Here is a 25,499-nt window from a genome sequence, read left to right as displayed (position 1 = left end):
TTCTTCTATCTCATTATTGCTTTAGTTTTCAGACACTTTATGATTCCATACAAATTATAAGATTTTTTTTCTATTTCTATAGAAAAATGCCATTAGAATTTTCTTATTTTGCATTGAATTTATAGGTAGCTTTGGGTAATACGGATATTTCAGCAATATTAACTCTTTCAACCCATGGATACGGAATAGCTTTCCATTTATTTGTCTCTTCCTCAATTTCTTTTATCATTGTCATAGTTTTCACTGTATGGGTCTTTCACCTCGGTTAAATTTATTCCTAAGTATTTTATTGTTTTTAATGTTATTGTGAGTGGGATTGTTTTCCTTATTTTTTCAGATATTTTGTTGTTAGTATATAAAAATGCAACTGACTTTGTATGTTCATTTTATATCCTTCAACTTCACTGAGTTTATTACTTCTAAGAAATTTTGATGGAGTCTATAGGGTTTTCTCTATGTATACTATCATCTGCAAACAATTTTACTTCTTCCTTTACAATTTGGATGCTTGCCCTTCCTTTCTTCTTCCCTTCCCTTCCCTTCCCTTCCCTTCCCTTCCCTTCCCTCCCTCCCTCCCTCCCTCCCTTCCTTCCTTCCTTCCTTCCTCTCCTCCTCCTTCTTCTTCCTCTTCTTCTTCTTCCTCCTTCTCCACCTCCTCCTGCTCTTCTTCTTCTTCTTCTCCTCCTCCTCCTCCTCCTCCTTTTTCTGCTGCTGCTTCTGCTTTTTCTTCTCTTTCTCCTCCTCCTTTCTTCTCCTTTTTCTTTTTCTTCTTTTTATCCTTCTTCCTCTTCTTCCTCTTCTGCTTCTTCTGCTTCTGCTTCTTCTTCCTCCTCTTCCTCCTATTCTTCTGGTTCTTGTTTTTTTTTTTTTTTATTTGTCTTGTATGTTTTGGTTTTGGTTTTGGTTTTTGGGTTTTGTTTTTGTTTTTATTTTTTATTTTTTTTTTTTTTTTTTTTTATGATTGCTCTGGCAAGGACATCCAGTGCTATGTTGAATAGGAGTGGTGAGACTGGATATCTTAGTCCTGCTCTTGATGTTAGAGAAAAAAATGAGCCTTTTAGTATTGAGTGTAATGTTAGCTGTAGGTTGGTCATACATGGTCTTAATTATGTTGAGGTACATTCCTTATATACCCAATTCGTTCAACATTTTTATCATGAAAAAATGTTCAATTTTGTCAAATGCTTTTTCTACATTTACTGAGATAATCATATGATTTCATCTACCAGTCATTAATGTGATGTATTACTTTTATTGATTTGCCTATGTTGAACCATTCTTGCATCACTGAGCTGCTATATCCTGCTAGATAATGGTGTCTGATCCTTTTTTATGTGCTGTTGAATTTAGTTTGCTAATATACAATTAAGAATTTTGTGAATTTTCTAGCTTCCCACTTGATATTGGTTTCTCATTTTATATCTTGTGGTTAAACAAGATATTTGATATAATTTCTATCTTCTGTAATTCATTGAGACAGGTTTTGTTGCTTTTCATTTGATCCATCTTAAAAAATATATCATGTACACTTAAGAAGAATGCATATTCTCATGTTTTTGGACAAAACTCTGTATATGTGTGTTAGGTCTGTATATGTGTGTTTGTTTGTTTGTTTATGTTTATTTATTTTGAGAGACAGAGGGAGCACAAGAGGGGAGGAGTAGACAGAGGGAGAGACAGAACCTCAAACAGGCTCCACACTGTCAGCACAGAGCCCGATGTAGGATTCTATCCCACAATCCATCAGATCGTGACCTGAGCCAAAATCAAGTCAGACCCTCAATTGACTGAGCCACCCAGGCACCCCTGTTTGGTTAATTTAATATTATTCAAGTCCACTATTTCCTTATTGATTCTCTGTCTGGATGATCTATTCATTTTTGAGAGTTGAGCAATAAAGTCCTCAACTGTTATTCTATTGTTGTTTATTTTTTCTTTCAGTTCTGTTAGTATTTGCTTTATATATTTAGGTGCTTTGATGTTGGGGTACATGCACATATTTACAGTTATATCTTCTTTTTTTTTTCAATGTTTTTTTTTTTTTTTATTTTTGGGACAGAGAGACACAGAGCATGAACGGGGGAGGGGCAGAGAGAGAGGGAGACACAGAATTGGAAACAGGCTCCAGGCTCCGAGCTGTCAGCACAGAGCCCGACGCGGGGCTCGAACTCACAGACGCGAGATCGTGACCTGGCTGAAGTCGGCCGCTCAACCGACTGCGCCACCCAGGCGCCCCTACAGTTATATCTTCTTGATGAAGAGCTCCCTGGTCTGGCAGGGCTGGTGGCTGTGTTTCACAGTCAAGTGGGCCACTGACTGGTTTCTGCAATTACCTCCAGTCAGGCAAGGTCACAGGCTCTCTTTCCTTGTAGGGTAGTACCACTGGTTGTATTAACTATTTGGCAGGGTTGCAGACTGTGCTATTTGTGTAATCACTCCTGGTTGGGTGGGCTGAACTCCCTGACCAATGTTTCTACTGACCTGACTCTGTTCAAGAGGGGCCTCACACTGTGCCTTATGATTAGGCTACACTTTAGGATGTGTCCCAGAGTTTGGTGGCTGTACTACACTTTGGGGTAAAGTCACTGGTCTTTTCTGTAAAGTTTATTATCAGTTATGCTGCTAGACATTGTGATATAGAAGCATAGGTCCAAGTTTCTATTCTGACTTTAATTCATGAACACACACATATTTTTTTATTAAAAAAGAATTTGTGCCAAAACATTATCTAGTAATTCTTTTTTTAAAGTAATCTCTTCACCCAAAATGTGTCTCAATTTCACAATCCCAAGATCAAGAGTCACAAGCTCTATCGACTAAGCCAGCCAGGCACCCTGATTAATTCTTATGATTAGGAAACTATAAATTCATTGCAAAGATTAGTACTTCCCTTAAAATAAATATGGATTTAAAAACAATAAACATGTTTGAATTTTATCCCGTGCCTTTAAACTTAATTTTTTTTAGACTAGTGTGTAACAAGTAAACAGTTTTAATAGCTGTATTTCAAAAACCACCTCTTCCAAGGAGTGTATATTCTTCCTTAGCTTTTATGCATAAACAAGCAATGTCTCCACTGTTAATAAAGAATTTCAGGTGTGTCTGGGTGGTTCAATCGGTTAAGCATCCAACTTTGGCTTAGGTCATGATCTCATGGTTCGTGGGTTCCAGCCCCACATCGGGCTCTGTGCTAACAGCTCAGAGACTAGAGCCTGCTTCCGATTCTGTGTCTCCCTCTCTCTGCCTCTCCACCACTAGACTCTCTCTCTCAAAAATAATAAACATTTAAAAAATAAAGAATTTCAAAGGTATATTGATTTTATGAAAAATTGTAGATACAGAAAAATATGATTTTTATTTTATTAAATCCCATTTAGGTTTTTCAGAAATGCCATATGCACAAAAAAAAATAATAATACAGGAAAGATCATCCAAAGTTCTCTAAGTATCTATCTCTTCCAATAATTTTACAGCCACTACTCAGTGACACAAATTGTCATTCATCGTATTCAATATATTCAGTTTCTTCTGATGCAAATGTCCTTATAGCATTCACAGAAACAAAGATGAAGTCCTCATTGACAAAATACAACAATAAATCCCATCTTATTTTTGTAGCACTTTAGAATTTGCTATTTGATTCTATATATGTTACACCATTTGATAAGAAACTTCCTGTTTTTAAGGCAAATTGATTCTCTCTCCTTCTCTCCCTCCATCTCTCTCTGTCAATCTCCCTCTTTCTCTCTCCCTTTCTTTTTCACCCTTCTCTTCTTCCCCCCTGCATCAAATTTATATATGTGAAGTTTGTGCCTATGAATTTCAGATGAAAAATTCCCAGAACTATTCTTTAATACCATGCAGAACATTCTTTAAAGTTGAATAAATACACTTGCAAGGCATTGTAATACAAATGACTGACATTTCTGATACTTTGCCAATATGTTAGAGTGTAATATTTATTGAAAGCTACCTTCTTCTAACCTAACCTTGTAAGCTCAATAACTAAAATGGAAATGGAAGTGGAATGATTAAGCCAATTCTGGTGTTCATGGCAATATAGGAAACTCCCTCAATTTCCTATGTATTTATGTAAATATAGCTTACTTTGTCTTGTGGGCCTTATCATAAAAACAACTTTTGACAATTGTTTGTGTGCAATGACATTTTTGTCTTGTTTAAAAATAATCAGAATTTTTATATTAATATTTTCTGTAAGTACAATTTTATCTCTCTTTTTTTAAGTTTATTTATTATTTATTTTTGAGAGACAGAGAGCAAGAGCAAGAGCAAGGGAGGGTCCCAGAGAAAGAGAGAGAGAGAGAGAGAGAGAGAGAGGGAGAGAGAGAGAGAGAGAGAGAGAGAGAGAGAGAGAGAGAGAGAGAGATTGAGAATCACAGGCAGGCTCCATGCTATCAGCACAGAGCCCGACACAGGGCTCAAACCCATGAACCATGAGATCATGACCTGAGCAGAAATCAAGAGTCTAATGTTGAACCAACTGAGCCAGCCAGGTATCCCAAATTGTCTCTCTTTTTTCATAAAAAATATATCATATAAACTACTAAAAAAATTACTATGTAACTTTCTGTCTTATGTAGCTCCTTAATTTTTCAGTCTTGTAGAACTTGACAGAGGAACAATGAGGAATCTGTTCTGCTTGGTAGGAAAATGTTGATTTCTTTTCATTGAAGTTGATTCATCTCACAGAGTTAACTCTTCCTTAATATGTTTGTATGTTACAAAAAGGCTGATAACTCCATTTACAAATAGATATACTTTATGAGTGCATACTTAAGTCTAAACTGACAACCAACAGTCTATATTTTGTTGAACTTTTTCAGAGACCTTGCCATATTTGAGATTTTTTTTTCTCTACTGAACTCAGTTTCTAATCTAGATCTTTTGTAACAGACTCCTATCTGACTTCATATATGAGCTTGATACATCCACAATTACCATGAGTAAGTCAACTTTGTCAGCAAGTTACTCTAAAAACAAAAAAAGCTTTACTTACATTAATCCATTGCTCAAAAAATTGTGATGGTTTCATACCAGACATATCTTCCCTATAAGTCAAACTCATGGAATCCAAGACCCCCTACAGTCAGGCTCCAACTAATCTTCTAACACTTACTCCATCACACTCCATTAGACAAACCCTCAGGTCACCCTGCTTTCTCAAAAGACAGACATTCCAGATACAATTTTTGTGATTCTTTTATATTTCTAACCATATCAAATTTTTATAAAACCTATCAGGACATTTTGCACGAATATCCACAGGAAAAATATAAAACAATTGTGCAGAAAAAATGAAGATTTTTTGCCTTTATGGGTCATTTCTCTTATGGATATGAGCTAGCTACTCAATAATGCTTGCCTACTACCAATGATATTAGCATATTTACTAGACAGATTACGTATGAGAGAAAGTATTTGATATCCTTATTATCTGCCCCAGATAATGGGATCAATCCGCACTCAACAATACACAGTCTGAGCTCAGAGTCTTTACTATAATTGGAAAATACGTGGCCTGCTTGCCAAAAACTTAGGAGCCTCTGACTATATGATGTGATTTAATGAGTATTTAATCCCACATCTTACCACTGAAGAGCTTCAAATTCCCTTGATTAATACACATTTATTGTGAGCTGGAATTTTAGTTTTCCTATTTATCTGTTCCCAGATCTTGCATAGTATTTGTCATATAGCACTTAGCCAACACATATTTGTTAATAAAATTCTCCTAAGGTGTTTTTAATCTGCATATGCATTTCAATTAGATTTAGTCATTATTGCCTACATTGGTAAAACTTGAAACTAATATATCCTCCCTGGCCAAGGGTACTGGGAAAGAGGGTAGCTAATTCGTGAAAGTTAGAAGAGGGACAGGTCTACATTATGGAAATTTCTAGGAGGTCGTATATTGGGGTGGAGGAACCTTAAAGCAAAGCGAGGGAGGCTGAGAACAAAATGAGTAGCCTTGATTCAGTGGGAAGATGCTGGGTTCCTATTTTGAAGATAGAGTAAAAGGGGAAAACTGAAATTAGAATTGTGCTATGGACTGAATTGCATCCATTCAAAACCCATATGTTGAAGCTCTAACCCCTAGTATGACTATATTTGGAGACAGGGCCTTTATAGAAGTAATTAAGGTTAAAAGAGGCCCTAAGGGTAGGGTTCTGATCCAATAGCATTAGTGTCCTTGAAAGGAGAGACAACAGAGACTTTCTATCTCTCTGCTGAGTGAGGACTCAGTGAGAAGGCAGCCTCCTGCAGGCCTATTAGAGGGCACGCTCTAAAACCCAAACATGCTGGCATCCAACTCTTGGAATTACAGCCTCCAGATTGTGTGAAAATAAATTTCTGACGTCAAAGCCACCTTGTCTATATTTTGTTATGGCAGCCAGAGTCATCTAACACAAAGTATAAACAAAGCCAGAGGTTTACGATGAAACAGCAGATTAAATTCATTTATTTACCTCAAATGCCTTCCAAAATGGAAACATTCACACACATGTGCGCACGCACACACACACGCACAAGAAATATCAAAACCTGTGGCAGGAAAGCCCAAGTGCTGGCTGCATTTCCAAAGCTATGCCCCAGAGAACAAGGAGGGAAAGCACCCTGACATGGAGAGAACTAAGAGAAACCTCACCACGGCTGTTGTAGGCAGGCGTGTGTACAGGGGAGGATGTATGTGAACGGAAGGCAGCCCTGCCTCCTTGTGAGAAAATAAAAATAGGAAAGGGGTTGTTGGAATTTGGTTTCTGCTTCCTCCCACTCTGCGTGGGACCAGCAATGCCAGAATCCATACCAGCAGTGACTCAGGTCTCCGGGCCAGTTTTTTTTGGAGTAAGATCACAGCCACACAAAACCATGGATGGATGGGGAGCTGAGAAAAGCGGGTGTTGGGATCTAACATGCCTTGGACACGGGCTGCACCACCTCTGTCTTCTACACACCTCCAAGGCTGGTAAGTCAGAGTGAGGAGGGCATCCTTTTTATTCTGTATCTCTTTGCTTAGCTTGGGAGAATGCCTTGATCTGAGGAGTTGCTAAGAAATGATTATCTCTGGTTCTCTGGTGTTTCTGTGCTTCAGCCTATTCAGCACAAACTTGAATCAGTTGGGGTTCAAGTAGGAAAGGTCAGCAGTTGTTATGGCACAGGAGAACAAGGGAATTGTTTTAGGAAAGTTACCCAGAACCGTTGTGGAAAGAGCCGGGAAGTGAAGATCTGAAAGGAAGAACTGGAGGGTCAAAGTTACTGAGTCAGTCATTCTGAAGGGGGGCTGCAAAGGAGGAACATAGTTCAGAAGCATATTGGGCGTATGTTGTTACTGAGGATCCTCAGCCAAGTGTCCAGCGATAGGCCTAGAGCTATTGTTGCTCAGCAGAAGCAACATGTTGGTAGAAGATCTGAGAACAGAGCTGGGGAGAGCAAGGGCAAGCTAGACCCCTGGTGACCTCATGTGTGTCTCTCACGTCTATCTGTAAGGATGTCCAGAGAGTGATGGTGGCTCCTTCACTCCCACCTTCCAAATCTTGCATAAATTCCTCTTTTGACCAACTCTAATCTAGAATCAAAGAGAGCATAAGGTTCAGGGAAATGCAAGTTTGACTTAGCCAAATGGACAGAATACAAACCACTATGCTGCTCTTTGAGATCGCTGGACTTGGCACAGGTTAGGGCCTTGCCTGACTGAATACTAAATAAGCATATAAGCTCGTAAGTTGGTAAAATCTTACAAGTCAAAATAACCAGGCATTTGCAGAGCACAACTATTTCAAATGAGAGACAACATACTATGTTTGATTGCATATAAAGTATAAGTATTGGATTAGAGGGACTAATGATTCAAAAATAAGCCAAATAAACATGAAAAAAGGGGCAACAAAGATATCAGCAATACGAAACTAGAAAAAAAGAAAACAGAAAACAAAGGACAAGCATACCATTAGACTGAAAAATGTAATGATTGAATCAAAGAAGACATTTGTTAGATAAATAGTGGAGAAGAAGAAAAAAAGAATATACAGTGGAAAGATATGCCTGAAGAATAAATTTGTGTATCAAAGGGAAATTTGAAATGATGCATTGCTGAAGTATTTGTTGAATCAGGGATACAGTGTGTTTTAATATGATGAGAGAGAACCTGACGAAATGTGCTGGTTGTCCCAGACTTCTCCATAATTTATCCGTATTTCACCATTACCTGTGTCCTTATAAATTATTAGCAAAATTTGATTTCTGACTTGTGGGTCTCATTTAGCAATCCTATACTTTATAGTATTTTGTGATAAGCCTTTTTATTCTTCTCTGACTTAAATATATACATGTATTTACCATATACATATGTATTATAAGAAATATACAAGTTTGGATGTGCATACATATGTACAATTGACCCTTGAATAATATGGAGGTTAGGGTTGCTGACCCTTCATCTGCACAGTTGAAGATTCAAGTATAACTTTTGACTCCCCCAAAACTTCTTAATTGATAGCCTCCTGTCGACTAGAAGGAGATAGATGATAGAAACTGATGATAGAAACGATCAACTAACACATATTTTTAAATGTTATTTGTATTATATACTGTGACAATAAAGTAAGCTAAAGAAGAGAAAATGTTATTAAGAAAAATTGAAAGGAAGAAAAACTACATTTATAACACTGCACTGTGTTTATTGAAAAAAAATTCACCTAGAAGTGGACCCATGAATTTCAAACATATGTTATTATTATTCCCTTTAATGCAGACTATGTAACTATCAAAAGTAGCATTATGCCTACAACTTAAAAATCTTGAGATATTAAGTGAGAAAAGCAACTTACAAACCAATATATTTAGTACATACCAAATTTTGAAAAAAAATCTATATGTGAATATTCTTATGCATGTGAGTATTCTTATACATTTTATATATTCATTAAAAATTTCTGGAAGTGCAAATATTTTACTGTTATGAATCATGGGTTTGGGAGGAGGAAAAACAGCTCTTTATTTTTATTTTAAATAATTTCAGGTTATTTTAATTATTTACTTATAACTATTATTTATATTTGAGAATATTCCTATATGCAAACAAACAAGGCAGAACAAATAAAACCTTCTAAATTGAGGGTCAGAATTTCAAGTTTTACCTGTCTCATATAGCTAAAATCTCTGTGATTTTATTTATTTTTATTTTTTATGTTTATTTGTTTTTGAGAGAGAGACATAATGTGAGAAGGGCACGGGCAGGAAGAGAGGGAGACACAAAATTTGAAGCAGGCTCCAGGCTCTGAGCTCCAAGCTATCACCACAGAGCCTGATGGCAGGGCTCGAACTCGCAAACTGTGAAATCATGAACTGAGTCGAAGTCTGGAGCTCAACCGACTGAGCCCCCAGGGGCCCCTCTGTGTGATTTTAAGCAAGGTGATATTCCTACTTGCGTGTTTGTTGTAATTCTTGCCTTGAAAGTTTTTCAAGGGTTAATATATGTGTACTTTGCAAATAAAAAGGCAATTCACCAGAAATGCTCATTTCTTTACAAAGTAAAAAGAGAAGGAGGAGGAGGAATAACTCCTTTCTCTAGGATATTTTTGCTTAAAGCCCTTGAGGGAGTTAGAATCATTCCAAAAAGCAGATTTTAAATAAAAGCAAATGAGTACAGTGCTAAAGCTATAGCTTTACTCGCCACCCACTATCAAGTGTTATTTGTGGAATTCTATTGTATAAAGATTAACAAGGGAGAATACAGATGGGCAGAGCTGCAATTTTATATAGATACGAAAAATGAAAAAGACCTGTGAATCCCAAGTTGACTGAACTTCATTCAAGATTATTTTACACTTGGGCAGAACCGAGTGGATCAGGGGGACAGTCAGTCCATGGAGACACTTCCCTATTGTTACCTCTCTGTAAAGCACTTCTGTCATCAATTCCATGCTTAGAAATAGTCCCTGCCAGTGGAAATTAGGAAAGTAATTTTAACGGTGGAAATCAGCAAGTAAAACTCATCAATCAGTAGTCTTAAAAGAGAGAAATATAATCATGGCAGAAAAAAATGGGAGTCAGACCCCTGAGGGCGGTGGGAGTTTGGTATAAAGATACATATGATGACTTGGCAATAAGGACGTCGTCGTGCAAAACAATTCTAGATTGGCTGTCCTTGTCAACTCAGAGATGTCCCTAGCCTGTGGTCTTATAGTAAGATCTCATTTACAACATAAAGATATTCAAATCATGGTGACTGATAAACAAGAAATCCACTGTATGACTAGATGTCTTTTCTGAAGTACTCCTGAGGATATTTACTTTGGCCCCTTAAACAGTTTGCTTTGCTGTACCAAGAAAGCAGAAATTCTTATGTGACCACTTGCGCCAAATTTTGTAAATGCTGGCCTCTGGAAAGTCCACTGTTTAAGCTGCATCCACAGCAGCCACGGTGCCATCTGTCACATGGAAGTCAGCATATGCTGCTGGACCTGAATAAAAAAAAAACTACGGCTGGCCCCAGCTCCTGTGGTCCCTTGGTATACAGCTTTCTCCAACACCAATGCACATTTCTGCTGATTGACCCAGGTGGCTTCTTCCTCACCAAAGAGTGGATAAACCTTCAGTGTTGAGCCCAATCTATGAAAAACCAGAGCAAAGGCTCAGGGCCAGGAAAAAAAAAAAAGTAAGTCAGAGGGAATAACTCTTAGGATTTCCACATAGCCATTTTCCCAAAGGCAGAGGAACAGCGAGCAGGTGCAGGGAGAACAGGGAATGAGGAGAAGACTTGAACTGCATGTCCAGAATCTATTGTCTTCCCAAATCCCCTGTAATTTCTTTACATCCAAAACGTCAGGAAGAATTTATCTGACTTCTTGCCAGTGGGTCTAGAACTCAGATGTGTTTCAAAGTGGAGCTGGATGTTATCTTCCCAAGAATCACTGCTTTTCCTGAAAATTAATTAAAACACGGCCTTGCTGCAACTGCAAACACCATTGCCAAAAAGAAAAAAAAAGTACTCTATGGGCCCACTGTTTCCCTTGCTGATCTGATGCCTCTCTCACCACCAAACCTGCTGTAAATTTCGCATCCTTCAGAATAACAAGGGAGGAAAGAAACAGCCTCTCCCTTCCAGTATCAAGTTACTTTCTTGTGTGGCTTCAGGAAAATGATCCCCAAAATTGATTCACAGTAGGAGTTTACATGCATTAAAACAAAACAAAACAAAACAAAACAAAACAAAACAAAACAAAAAACAAAAACCCTGCACCCAACACATTAGAGGGGATTTTTCACAAAGGGACTCAATAGATCATTGCAAAAATGTCAGGAAAATTTACTATCGTGCTTAAGGGCCAGAATCCCTGGTTTATATCTTAGCTCATCATCTATTTATTAGCTGTGTAAACCTGGGTAAGATCCTTGCCTTCTCTGTGTCTTATATCTTAATCTGAGAGCAAAAGGAGTGTTAACGGTATAACACAGGCTGTCGTGAAGATGAAATAAATTAGTCAATTAAAGATGTAAAAAAAACAACACCTGCAAACCGTGAATGTTCTATGAATAGTTTTCTCACTCTGGGATAGGTTTATTTCACAAGTTTGTCATGTTCAATTTTATCTATGGGCACCTTGTAATAGTAGCCACCATAAGCGTATCATATCACAAGGGGTGACAAAAGAGGGAGAGAGTAGACAGGTTATGCAGAGGAGAAAAGAAAATGTAGACAAAAACTTGACACTATTCTTGAGACGGTATTACCAAAATCTGGCACCTCTGGGTCACAAAAAGCATTTTCCCCAAAAAACAGATTACAGTTCTCCATCCCTTCAAGCACAGTAGTTACATTGCGGCATTTTAAAACTAGGACTGTTGCACAGTAAAAGAATAAAATGTTACAATCTTATGTGTGTTTTGGTTGCGTGGGTGGATGGTAGTTATTGTAGCCTTTCTGAGAAAACTGATAGAGACACAAATGCATTCAGTAGCTCAAGTCTTGCTGAAGGACCATTCTGGCCACTAAAGATCTCCAAAAATAACTCTCTAGCAGAAGACTTTCAGAGAATTTTTCCTTTTTCTTTGTATCAGGCAACTCTTCCCAATTATCCTTTGGTGCTGTCATTTATAAACAGTGAATAGCTATGAAAGAAGAGCTTTTCAGCAAAGGAAAGCAGTGACATCCAACCCTTAGTTGCCACATTCTATTTTCTGACTTCCTTATTTGAGACAGTCATGAAACTGCCACGATTTAAACTATGAGAGTTTGGGGATTGTACTTCAATAGGTCTCAGGAAAAGTTTATGGATACTTTTATTCAATTCTTTCATTGAATGATAAAATGTTTTATCTTCATTGCACAAAATGTAAAATGCAGAAGAGTGGATGGAAGAATTAAGTCACCTGCAGTTTTATAACCAGATGTAATCACTTAAAAATTAGTGTGTTTGTGAGAAAGAGTTTATATTCATACTACACATTATGTTTAATGCAGTACAACTAGGTTAAAATTAGATATGATAGATGATAGATATATAGATAGATAAACTAGAAGATTGGTAGATAGATGAGTAGATTGACAGAATGCATTATATGTGTATTATAAATGGGAAGAAAGAAATTGGGATCATTCTAAAAATCAGGTTAATATTATCTATTTGGTTTTCCACATATCATGAGGAGTTTTCTACATATTTAGGCATGCTTTGAACATTAATAGCTACAAAAATGTTATCATATTAATATACCATCATTTACCTGAGCTGAATTAAATGACTTAATTTATTAAACTATTTCTCTACTGTTGAATGTTAGGTTGTTCTATTATTTTTCAATCTTAATTAATGCTTTGAAGAAATTTGTGGAGCATCAAACACAGTTTGATTCTTGATTATTTATTTAGGATTTATTATTGAAAGTAAAAATATTGATCAGAGAGCCAAATTCCCCTCCAGAAAGCTTGAACCAATTTTCATTTTCCCCCACAAGGATATGAGAATACTTAAGTGTATTAATTGCTAATTTTAGGGTTAGCCAGTTGGGAACAGGGGACATATCATCTTATTGTTTTCTTTTTCTTAATTCGCATTTTAAAAATTATTGGTGAAGCTAAACATTTCTGTTTTAGTCTTTTGCTCTCTTTTAAAAAATTGAATGCCATTATACTTTGGAAGAGTTCTTCAAGCTTTTTAGAAGAAAACAGGTTTGAAAATGTTTTTATTAATCAATTGTCTGTTAGTTTTATCTGTGATGACTTCTGAAATATCAGCGTTAAAAGACCAGGTAAAACATGACTCAAATAATTTCTGTGTGTCTGGGATATTCACCTGTATTTTCTGGTATTTGTATTATTCTGTTTTTATAAAAAGTGTTATTTAACTTATTTTAAACCTCTGGAATTTATTTGGGTATATGTTGTAAGCAAATAAACTAACAAAAACTCCCCAGATACCTACTATTTCGTGCAACTTTTTATGTCTAACCCGTCAGTACTGCTCAGATTACTGTTGTTTTTGAGGCTGCATTTTCTGCTCCATTTACGTATCTGCAGATTTTTACGCAAGCTGATTTTTTTTACATTATTCTATTTTATACCATATTTTAACATTTTGTTGGGAAATCATATTTCCTTATTTTCCAAATTCATCGTTATTTTCACTGCTTTAACGACACTAGCCACCATCCATCTGACAGTTCCCTGCTCCTTCTACTACAATAATTACTGATTACTCTGAAGTTGAGAATTATTTTGACAAGTTCCAACAAAAAAAACCCGTGGAGAAGTGATATATATGTTTCATTACGTCTATAAATTAATTTGGGAAAATTGGAAATTCTTACACTATTTAGTTTTGCTTATTGTGTCTAATTTACCAAAAGACAATTTTCATTAGAACACACATCTACTGATGCCTACGATGTACCAGATACTGCTCTAAATTTTGGGAATACAGAAGCTGCAAAACAGATTAAAATCTCTGCCATGGAGAGTTTTACATTTTAAAGAGAACAGAAAGACAGTGAAAAACTAGCAACAACAAAAAAGCTAAAACATACTATGCCAGACGTTTGTAAAAACCTGTGGAAATAAAACAAAAGCTGTGTGTTGGGTGAAGAGGAGACACATCAGTGAGGAGGCAGCATTTTCTTGGGGGTGTGAAGCTGGGAAAGGCAGAAGTTAGTCAAATATTTGGGGAGGAGGCATTCCAGGCAGAGGGAACCAGTTAAAACTTTTTTATTTTTAATGGAAGATTCCTTCAAGCTTTATCTTCTTTGGGTGGTCTCCAATCCTTTCTTGCAGCTATTTTAACGTATTTTATATTTTTTATTGCTAAGAAATATAATTGTTGTATCATTAGGATTACCGTTATTACATCCTCTAGGTTACCACCATTTATAGAACAGAACTTGATTTTTTACTACTTTCTATTTATTTTGGGGGGGTGTATTAAAATGCATTGGTATTGAGGCGCCTGGGTGGCTCAGTCGGTTGAGCGTCCAACTTCGTCTCAGGTCACGATCTCACCGTCCTTGAGTTCGAGCCCCGCATCAGGCTCTGTGCTGACAGCTCGGAGGCTGGAGCCTGCTTCAGATTCTGTGTCTCCCTCTCTCGCTGCCCCTCCCTGCTCATGCTCTCTCTGTCTCTGTCAAAAATAAATAAACATTAAAAAATTTTTTTAAATAAATAAAATGCTTTGGTATTAAAACACTATTTCAAATACATTTGCATGATAGCTAAGTAAAAATGGTGGTTCTTCCCAGCCTTCCTTATCCTCTACACTTCCGGAAATAGGAACTTACCACTGTTACCTATTTCTTTGGGTGGTTACATCCATATTTCTAAATAATAGGCTTCTAGTACTATTTATTGAATTTTCAGTTTTAGCTACTTAACAACCTCCTCCCATTCCCACCCTTACATGTACTTCTAACAGTGTCTCCAATATAGTCGTATTATGGTTTTTGTTAAACCAATATCTTGTGATTTTTGTTATGACTCAGGAACTCTTCTTCAGATCTATACAACTCAGTTACGATGCTTAAATGTTTTTCTTGTCTGACCTCTCTTTTTCTGTTCGTGTGTTTTAACCTATGAATCATTATCTAATTTGTTTGTTCCTTTTTTTCTTCTGTAACCATCATGATTCTTTCTCTCCAAGACTCCAACAAACCTTTCACATTCTTTTCAATACAATGGACACATTGGAAAGTCTATCATTTTTGTTTTGTTTTATTTTGCTTGGGTTCAATTTGTCTTCTGGCTCAAATCTCCCCGGAGCCCTCTGTCCTCCTGTTCCAGCCTCAATGGGTGGTGGATCCTATCTTCGTAGGATCTGTCTTCACCATCATCCTGAGGATTCAACTTGCCTCTTTTCTATGTTGGATCCTCTATATTCTTGCATTTATAACTTCCTCTTTCTTGGTTAATTCTGTCTGGGGGAAGCTTATCTTCAAATAACCAGGAGTCAGCAACCTGTGGGCCTTCAGGCCAAATCTGGTTCTCCATCCATTTTGTACTAGACAGAAGTGGAAATAATTTTTACATTTTTAAATGTATAGGGACAAGAGAATAATATTTCATAGCATACATGTGACAGTTTATGAAGTTCAAATTTCATTTTCCATAAATAAAGCTAATTGGAACACAGCCATACTTCCTCATTTATGTATTGTCTATAGGTCGTTTCACACTACAAGGGTGGAATCCAGTGGCTGCAACACAGATCTGATGGTCCATACAAAATGTAAATTATTTGTTATGTGGACCTTTAGACAAAAGCAAGTTGTTGACCATTGCAACAACCTAAGGATGGGGCATGATATTAAGTTGTTTTGGAAGTTTTGCATTTGAAAATGTTTCTATGCTACCCTCAGACCTAATTTATAGTTGAGCTAAGTACATATTTTTAGCTTAAAATCACATTATTTCTTCAAACTTAATTTTTTAAATGTTTATTTATTTTTGAGAGAGAGAGAGAAAGAGACAGAATGAGAGTGGGGGAGGAGCAGAGAGAGAGAGACACAGAATCTGAAGCAGGCTTCAGGCTCTGAGCTGTCAGTGCCAAGCCCAACAAGTTTTTTGTTTGCTTGTTTTAATTTACTTTTGAGAGAGAGAGACAGAGAGACAGAGAGAACACGAACAGGGTAGGGGCAGAAAGAGAAGGGGACAGAGGATCCAAAGCAGGCTCTGTGCTGACAGCAGACAGCCCGATGTGGGATTCCAACTCACAAACTGTGAGATCATGACCTGATCCAGTCAGATACTAAACCGACTGAGCCACCCAGGTGTCGCTCCTCTCTATGAGTTCTTAAGTTATCAAGAGCTCTGAATTTTCAGAATAATCTGTCTTGCTGTGGATATTCTTAATTTATTTTACTGAGACCTCAAGGGGTTTTTTAATCTAGTAATATATTTCCTTCACTTCTGGTGATCTTCTCTGAAATATTTCTTTGATGATTTTCTCCCTTACTTTTCCCCAGTTCTCCTTTCCTACAAATCTTTTCATTCAGAAATCAGGCCTTCTGGTCTGATCTTTTATAGTTTTTGCTTATTTTATTATTCAGCTCCTATTATCCCTTCCTCTATCTTTTTGTTATCTCTAGAATTTTGCTTCGACTTTATTTTCCAATTCTCCGTTCCTTATACATGCACGTACAGTGTATGTAAATATATATAATATATGCCACCTATATAGTATACATTAATATTCAATATCATTCATTTAATGAATACTTTTTTTTAAAAAATATCTTTCTGCTTTCCTTTATGGCTTCACTCTCTTATACTCTAAGGGTACTTGTAATTCAAGTTTCCCTCTACTTAGTTTTTGCCTTTTTTTTCTTTTGCCTGTTAGCCTCTGTGTAACAATGTACCCAAAACATAGAGGCTGTATACAGACACACACACACACAGATTGCATATATATACCCAAATATTTTATGTATTGTTTGTTTGTTACCCCACCATTTTCACAGGTCAGGAACAGTTTAGGGGGTGCCTCTGGCTCTGTGTTCCTAAGGAGGCTACAATCAGTGTGTCTGTAGTGGCTACCACATCAATTGGAGAATCAATTGGAGGAGAAGTCCCCTCCAAGCTCTCTTAGGTACTCACATATTTTTAACTTTATAATATACCCTATTTCTGAATTATGTAATATTTCAATGATTATACTGAGCTTATTGTTTTATTATCAAACTAAAAAAATTTTTTAAATGTAATTTACAACAGCTTATGAGTATCACCACTTCATGGTCACCCCTTGTAAAGCCCTTTCTGAAATTTTGAGTTTTTAATGTTAATTTGTTCTGCAGGGAACCGAAATATGCATTCAGTTTATATATATTTTTCAGGATGGTAACCACATGCTATAATGATCATCTTGTGTTTCTGAAAATATCAATATGTGTAGGCTTTAAATATTAATTAAAACTTACATGAACTTAAAATTCTCAAATAACATTTATATGTATATATATTAGCATGCAGTATTTCAGAAAAGATTATAAGCCAAAATGAAATTTAATTCTTCATAAATATATTGCTTTGCTTTTTTTTTAGTTGAATGAAGGGCTTTCTTTATGCTTATAATTAAAAATTTGTACATGCTTGAACTAGGGTGAAAATCTATTGATTGATTTTACCTGATTCACAATAAAACCATTCAAATAGTGGATCTATGTTATTGTTTCTTTTCCAGAAAATTTTCTTTATTTAATTCTAATGGGTATTGATTCTTTTTCTTTGAGCTCCTGGAACTCTTAAACTGGATTGCAGGCTTTGTCTCCCATACTTACCAACTTCTCTCTCATATTTTAATCTCGATTTCCTCTTTCACATTATGAAATTCTTTCTCAGATTTGTCTTTTACAATGCTATCATGATCCAAGAGATGAATTTTATTTTTCACTGCCTCTATTGGAAGTTTATATTATTGATTTATGTTTTTAGATTCCTTCCAATATAACTCTCAATGAACTTACATTCAGTATCAATCCTTTACTTTCTGGTAGGATCCTATTTCTGTTTATAGGGAAGAGGTCTTTTAAGGATTCTAAATAATTGTTTTAAAATTCAAATCTATTTATTGTACAACTTTCAGAGGCATATTCTCCCCTTGAATTTTTAGTATGGCATTGTCTTTTCTTCACTCTGAAGAACTTTCTATATGCCCTATGTTGATTTTTATTATTAATCATTCTTGGATGAGGATAGCTCTAGCCATGATCTTTGCCAACCAAAAGGGTATGTAGGCTGCCCTTGTGGTATTTATTGCCCAAGGGTTGCTGGTTGAATCCTATTCCTTATCCATATCTAGAAAACTGATTAGTACATACATCTCTTGACAAAACTCTCAGCATTGAACAAAATTAAATAGTGTAAGTTTCCTTTGCTCTAATACCAGTGTGTTTCTGTGATGATTTGAAAAATGATAAAGAAAAAACTGCTGCAATTCCTAGAAAATAAATTTCTCTTATAAAACCCTTTACTTGCATCAGAGCATCCTTTCCTGTGAAATCTGTACATCCTAAGATTCACTACATCATTCCTAGTCATCCTGGACGATCTATTCTTTCTTTGTAATTTCTCAATGCCCGAGACATTGATCATATTGTGTGCATCCTTCTATGACTCCAGGGAAATGGAATGATATATATCTAATCTCTCCCTTTGTCTATGTCTCATACCTGCTTTCAAACATGTGCAGTGTTATTAGCCAAAATATTTTTCATGTCCTGACAATGAGTTATCAGCCAGTCTCAGTTTCCAATGTTGTGAGTTTTACGCTTTCCATGTCTTGATAACTATTTAGCATGAAGAGATGAAGTCTGAGAACTACTAAGACAGTATCTTAAACTGAACATTTGGGTTTAAATCTAATATCCAAATATCTCTACCATATTGATAGAATATACATATTACTTTTATTTATATATTTATATACATATATGTGTGTATGTATACGTATACGTATACATACACAGATATCTGTGTATGTATACGTATATATATGTATACATACACATATATCTGTGTATGTATACGTATATATATGTATACATACACATATATCTGTGTATGTATACGTATATATATGTATACATACACATATATCTGTGTATGTATACGTATATATATGTATACATACACAGATATATGTGTATATATACGTATATATATGTATACATACACATATATATGTGTATATATACGTATATATATATATTTCTGATGCTGCTCATTTGGCATCAATACTGACTTTCCTCAAGAATAAGAAAGTCTATTTTTGGTGTGACTGCCTGTGTTTCATAGATCCTCATCTAGATTGTAATTTAAAAGGTGACATTGTTTCTTCTTAGCATAACAATTCCACCAATTTTTGTCTTACTAGGAATAGTAAAATAAATGCATCTAAATAGAAAAATGTTGTTTGGATTTTTTCACTTTAACAGATTATCACTTTTATTTCTCAACCCCCTACCCCAAATTTTAACAGTTAATTAGCACACCATGTTACTTGCGAAGAGGAAAACATTCTTTAGAATGACAGGTGGCTGGGTCCCAAGTCATTAGAAACTTATACCATTTCTTTTGGAGAACAAAAAGTAACAGATAAAATATGCAAATGATAATGCCGGTTTAGTATTCCATTTCTGGTATTTTTTCTCTCTTAAATCAAAGTGTACTTACAAAATGTAATCTTACGAAAAGATTGTCTAAATTTAGCAAACAGCACAAGGTTAAGCTATAATTATTATTATGAGTATCATTTCAAATTCTGTGTATTCACCTTGGTCAAAAACTATAATACTGGCAACTTGAAAGTTATGTTTTTAAAATCATATAAATATGTTTTAAACCTTATCCACAATCATCAACATTTTAGCTTGCTAGTAATATGGTTTAAAATAAGATGTATGATAAAGAAATTAGAAAACAACTGATATCAATGTAAAAAATTAGTTATTTGGTAATATAAAGTTATTGACATAATGTGACGTTCTACTGTCTTAAAATACACCTATGCCTCAAGGTTCCTGCCAGTAACTTTCTACAGTTGAGGAAACTTCCCTGATTTGCATTCACATTCAATAGCTTCCCCCAGGCAAATACCTGCAGACAATCAGCTGTTGATGCCTGTCTATAGGCAGAGGAAAGCTTTAGAACAGTAGCTCTGTAAAATCAATTCTTCCCTTGACTGTTACAAGAAGGACATTAGAGAACCCTGAAGATTATCAGCTCCCATTTATACAGTTCTTTTCATTCCAAAGATTTTTGCAAACGTGTCGTTGATTTTTAATATAATTTAGAAGACAAATTAGTCAATATGTTACTAAACTCTAGGTTGAAATCCTACTTCCTGGTATATATGACTTTTTCAGTTCTAGTATACCAAACTCCATTTATTAGGCACTCAGCATGCACTGAGCACTGTGCTTGGTCCAATGGGTCTACACAACATAAATTTTTATGAATAGTTTTGAAGTTAGAAGGAATTGCAATAGAATCCTGTCTGCCTTTTGGCTGCATTCCCTTTACCAAATTACATAATCTCCTTAGGAGTTAGAGTCTTTAGCATAAAGTGGAGGTATATTGTCTAATTCCTTGAGTGGTTATGATGATTAAATTTTATAATCTATTTTAAGGTCTCAGCCCAGTGGCCAAGTAATCACTCTAGAAAAGGCACTGGATGAATGCAAGTCATTACTATTACTGAACTATCAAGAATCTCTTAGTATCAACTGTGAAGATACAGTTAAATAGATATTACTATTCTCCTTACCTGACGGGTCCTTAAAATATTTCAAAGGAAAAATTCAGAGAAATGTATCTCAAAAGTTTCTTAGTAATGTTAAAATAGATTACAAATTTGGACTGACATTGATAAAGAATTTATAAATACATTCTTGTATGATTCCTTTATGAGATGGTATTTTCAATGCTATTGAAGCATTTATGGGAAAGTATGTTTAAGAGTAGAATTCATTGAATGAGACAGATAACTACACACAGTTAAATCTCTGAGATTAGGTCTTTCTTTTAAGGGAGAAAAAATATACATATTTTAAAAAAGGTATTTCTCATTCATGATATAAACCAGAAAAGGGGAGAATAATTATAATTATTAAGAGTCACAAAATTAGCAGAACGTTATTGCCAAAGCTAGTTTGTGTCAGAAATAAATATTCTCCGGGGTGAAAATGATACCATTACCTAAGTGAGATATTCATCCTCTATAGTCTCCAGAAACAGACTTGGAAAATGTTTATTAAAAAATTAACTGAAGTACTAGATCAAGACTGGTAAAACCCATAAAAACTTACTATATGTTACTTCATTTAAATTTTGTTTGAATGTCATTTTCTTTATATATAAATACATTTTCATCAAAATTATACTATATTTAATAATAGTAATTCATCCTAAATGCAAAAAATAATTACTTTAACATGTATAAATTATTTTTACTTTTCTGATACCCTTTGTGAATAATGAAAATAATGAGCCTAATGTACTGTAACATTCAAAAATTTCTACCTGTCAAATAAATTCCATTAAGATAGACATGATTCAAAGTAGTTTAACCAGCCTTGAGAAGACATGATTAACAAAATCATCTTTATTAGATGCATTAGTAAAATTTAATATCTTTAGAATATAACATAAGTAATGTTGATGAGATTTTAGGAAATAAATAATTACTATTTGTTTCATTTTCAGTTTAGAACTAAGTGAAAAATAAGACATATAGGAGATCCACAAACAGAGATGGAAATGTCAACTTTAAACTGATAAGTGCATTTGAAAGTGTGGCTTTAGACTTGTTGCTCAAATGGCTTGATGATGGCTTGATACAAAAACACATTCTACAGAAAACACTCTTACCCATTATTCTACCATATCTGCTATCTTTTAACAGGTTAACTCCACTAAATCAAGAAATCGAGACTGATATGAAACAAGCATAGAAAGCTAGATAGCCCCCCAAAAAGGCACATTTCTAAGAACTCATCTCAGTTGTTATCAAGAGAGTAGAAAAGAAGGAACCTGCTGGAACCTGGGGCCAAGGGTCACAGAGAACAGTGGGCAAGGGGGTATCTCCCTGAGAGCAGAATCAGGGCTTACTCAAAACACCTACCTCATCCCTAGTGCAATATTTTCCCAGTGGGATTTAAAAGTTACTATGGATTTATGACGGTGGAATGTTTTCTGTTCTTCTTCCTGAATGAGAGTGTTCGTTGCAATCTTCCCATCCTTGTTTCACCACCAAATGCTTGGTGTATGTACAAAGGGAGATAAAGTGATGGAGCTACATACGACGTGACATAGAGAACACTGTGTATTATCAGAGATTCTGGACTTCTGAGCCTGATGCAGTGATGGGATAGAACCTTAGAATTGGTTCTAATCCCCCTCATGGAGAGGGGATGAGTGTTTTCTTTCATGGTTATAAGGTAGAAAAGGAATATCTGATGGTCAGAATTGTTACTAGTTCTGGTCAATGGATTATGAGTGGAAGTAACAAGTGTCACTTTTAGGTTGAAGCAATGAAAAGACTTCACCATGTACCAGGTTCTGTGTTCCTATCCTATAACAACTCTGGACCATTGTGGAGGCACAAGACAGACAAATTTTTTCATTGCAACTAGGAGCTGTCCTAGAGAGTCTCAAACTCTTTCAGAATTTCTTTGAATGAAAAACCTCTGTTTAGGTAAAATCCTGAAATTTGGTGATTTAATTTTATCTTATCTATATAAGATTTATCTTATATAGCTATAAATGTTATCTGATATATCCATAGATTACATATATAATAATTTAAATGAAATTAAGCTTATACATATAAAAAGATGGATCAATGGAAAGCACTGGTAAATTGGATGATTCACTGTTTCTTTGTTTTTGTTTTTGTTTTGTTTTGTTTTGTTTTCAGAATGAGAAATCAGAAGAGGTATTCTTGTAGAAGCCTTTATATCTGGGAACAAGATGTTAGGAGGAAGAAACTTCTACACACAAGCTTGGGATATATTATTATATATTAATTGAGACATTAGCTTTACAAATATATCTATTACTTACTTAAATAACATTTTAAATATTTAAGTAAGCGATGTTTAAATTTGTGTGTGTGTGTGTGTGAATGATCCATTAATTTTACGCTAAAATACATAGACATGTTTCTATAATTAGTGGCCATATAATTTATTCTCTAAACCTTGACATTTTTTAATGTTAAACAGGACATAATTAATAATTATGCCAGAATAATGGATGTAAACTGGGACTCTTCTGGGAAAACTAGGACATATGGTCATCCTACCTGGAAACAATTTCCAAACCCTAGAAGGTCCTTCGACCTCCCTCTCCCCTTCCTCCTCCTGGAAAACTAAACAACAAAAGAACTTTCTTCCTTTCTTAAAATATATTGGCTAAAACTATAGACTGTCATTCCACTATTGGAGTTTAGACTTAAAATGCAAATACTCTTGGATAACATATAGATTAGTACACACATTCTCAGAGTGGGTTACAATGGGTTGTCATTGGTAAGATGGAGGGGCATGAGAGGACAGAAGGGTATCCACAGACGAAAACAAAAGGTAATGAGTAATGACTGGATGCACCAAAGATACACTTCACTTACTTTAGTCTTGCGAAGAGCCAGCCCTGTCTGAATATATAGTTCCTAAAACTGAATTATCATTAACCTTGAGAGAAATTTCATGGTGCATGTTTTATTGTTCTCATTTTATTCCTAATTTCAAACTGAGATCTACTGCCAAGCAACTTTTCTTTCTCCTTCAATAATTACCTGAAATCCAAACTTCTACATGAAGTTTTTCAGTGATTAAGTCATTTAAAGAAATTAAACAGTCTTGAGCAATAATCAGTCAGAGCTGTTATCCATTTTAGATGAGTCATCTGAATAATAAATGTTTAAAAAAATTCTCTTCAATGGCACTTTTAGCCTGCATTTTTTCTATAATTGCCTTAATCCCTCAGCACAATTACTAAATGTCCACACACTTCTTTTACGATTTTACTACCCAAATCACTTGCTCTTTCTCATCAGCTTTGCAAATTAATAGTATATTAAATGCACCAGGGTAGCTTACTTGAAAGGAATGCTAAAGTGAATTTTTCTAAGTGGCTAATAAACGCGACTTAAATGACATTTAGTAAGTTTTAAGATTTCTTATTCTACAGTAAACCTGTATTTCTTTCTAAATTGCATTCTTCTTATGACATTGAAATTCATTAATGCCAACAATTGTATTAATAATGATAACAATAACTACCCATTCATTTAGTCCCTAGTATGAGGCAGGTGCTGTGCTAGGGATTTTCTGTACATTAGCTCATATTTGGCTCTTAAAATAAGGCTGTAAGCTATTTTCATCCCTGTTTTAAACTTCAGACCTTATACACAAATCAGGAATCTCCTACAATAATGTGCTTTTACGTATTTTCTTTCAAAATTCATAACATATACACAAAAACTCGATGGAGGCATAGAACATGTCTGTCTATCATAGTTGCTCTACACTATCTTTACCTCATTCAAGGATTGTAAAGGTATCACGTATCAGGAAATTTTCTTAATCATAAATGTTAAAATTTCAGGAAATTACTTTCTATGAAAAAAACATATAAACTAAAATGTAGAGTAACAGAGCTAACTCAAAATAAACAAAATTATGTCTGTTTTAATTTGGTAATAACTGTTGTGTGACTTCAGTTATTTATATATCTCCATGCTTGTATTTCCTCATCTGCAAAAGCATGAGATTACTACTCAATTTTCATTTCACTCCATATGGAAAAAAATGTAAACTAGAAGAAGAAGCACAAACGTACAAATGAAGAGAATAATTCTATGACAGATACTAAAATGGACTATCAGCAGACATTTCACACTCAAATTTCTCGCTAATAGACTCCCAGGTTTGTTCTGTAACATTCTGACTGGTTGCAAGGAATAAGCCTTGACTGGATATGAGCCAATCTTAGCCGATAGGTTTTTTTTGACAGCTCTTTACTTTCTCAATCTCCCTTGCCAGTTGGAATGGCTCTGGGACCCATCCCCGGTCCATTATATGTTGTCATGTGGAAAATAGCCTTCATGCAATGGTAGCCTCTACATATACTCCAGGCACATTACTCTGGAAGCCTTGGAGCCAAAAGATTTACAAACCAAGTCAAAATGCTCAAATCTCAGGGATTATCAAACACAAGCAAAACAGGAGGACCATACTACCTGAATCCTATATATGCAAAGTTTGTATGTCTTGTCTCTTTTTCTACCACATCAATCTTCTCTGCCTATGGTATAGCTACAGGGACCAGAGTAGATATTCTAGCAGCTTCACCAAAAGACAGAAGGTGTCCTGGGCCCGGGATACTTGCTCCATTGGAGACTTAGGGAAAAAGTACACTTGGACACTGGGCCAAGGTGATACCTTGACAAACTTCTTGAAGAATAGCATAAGATGTATTTGTGTTTCTTTTAGCA

The 25,499-nt window shown here is 35.3% G+C and overlaps 2 long non-coding RNA genes across 3 annotated transcripts in view; one reads left to right on the top strand and one right to left on the bottom strand.

The window, feature by feature from the left end:
* LOC131484762 (uncharacterized) overlaps nucleotides 1–25,499 on the top strand; it is an 80,637-nt gene that overhangs the window by 12,443 nt on the left and 42,695 nt on the right. The window lies entirely within an intron of this gene.
* LOC131484767 (uncharacterized) overlaps nucleotides 15,202–25,499 on the bottom strand; it is a 35,534-nt gene continuing 25,236 nt past the window's right edge. Inside the window, exon 3 of the long non-coding RNA XR_009248438.1 lies at nucleotides 15,202–15,503. This is a non-coding gene — a long non-coding RNA (uncharacterized LOC131484767). The remainder of the gene's footprint in view (nucleotides 15,504–25,499) is intronic.

Source organism: Neofelis nebulosa, chromosome 1 (assembly GCF_028018385.1).
Source record: "Neofelis nebulosa isolate mNeoNeb1 chromosome 1, mNeoNeb1.pri, whole genome shotgun sequence".
Lineage (NCBI taxonomy): Eukaryota > Metazoa > Chordata > Mammalia > Carnivora > Felidae > Neofelis > Neofelis nebulosa.
Note: the sequence above shows the minus strand (reverse complement) of the source record. Positions and strands in the feature narration are given on the sequence as shown.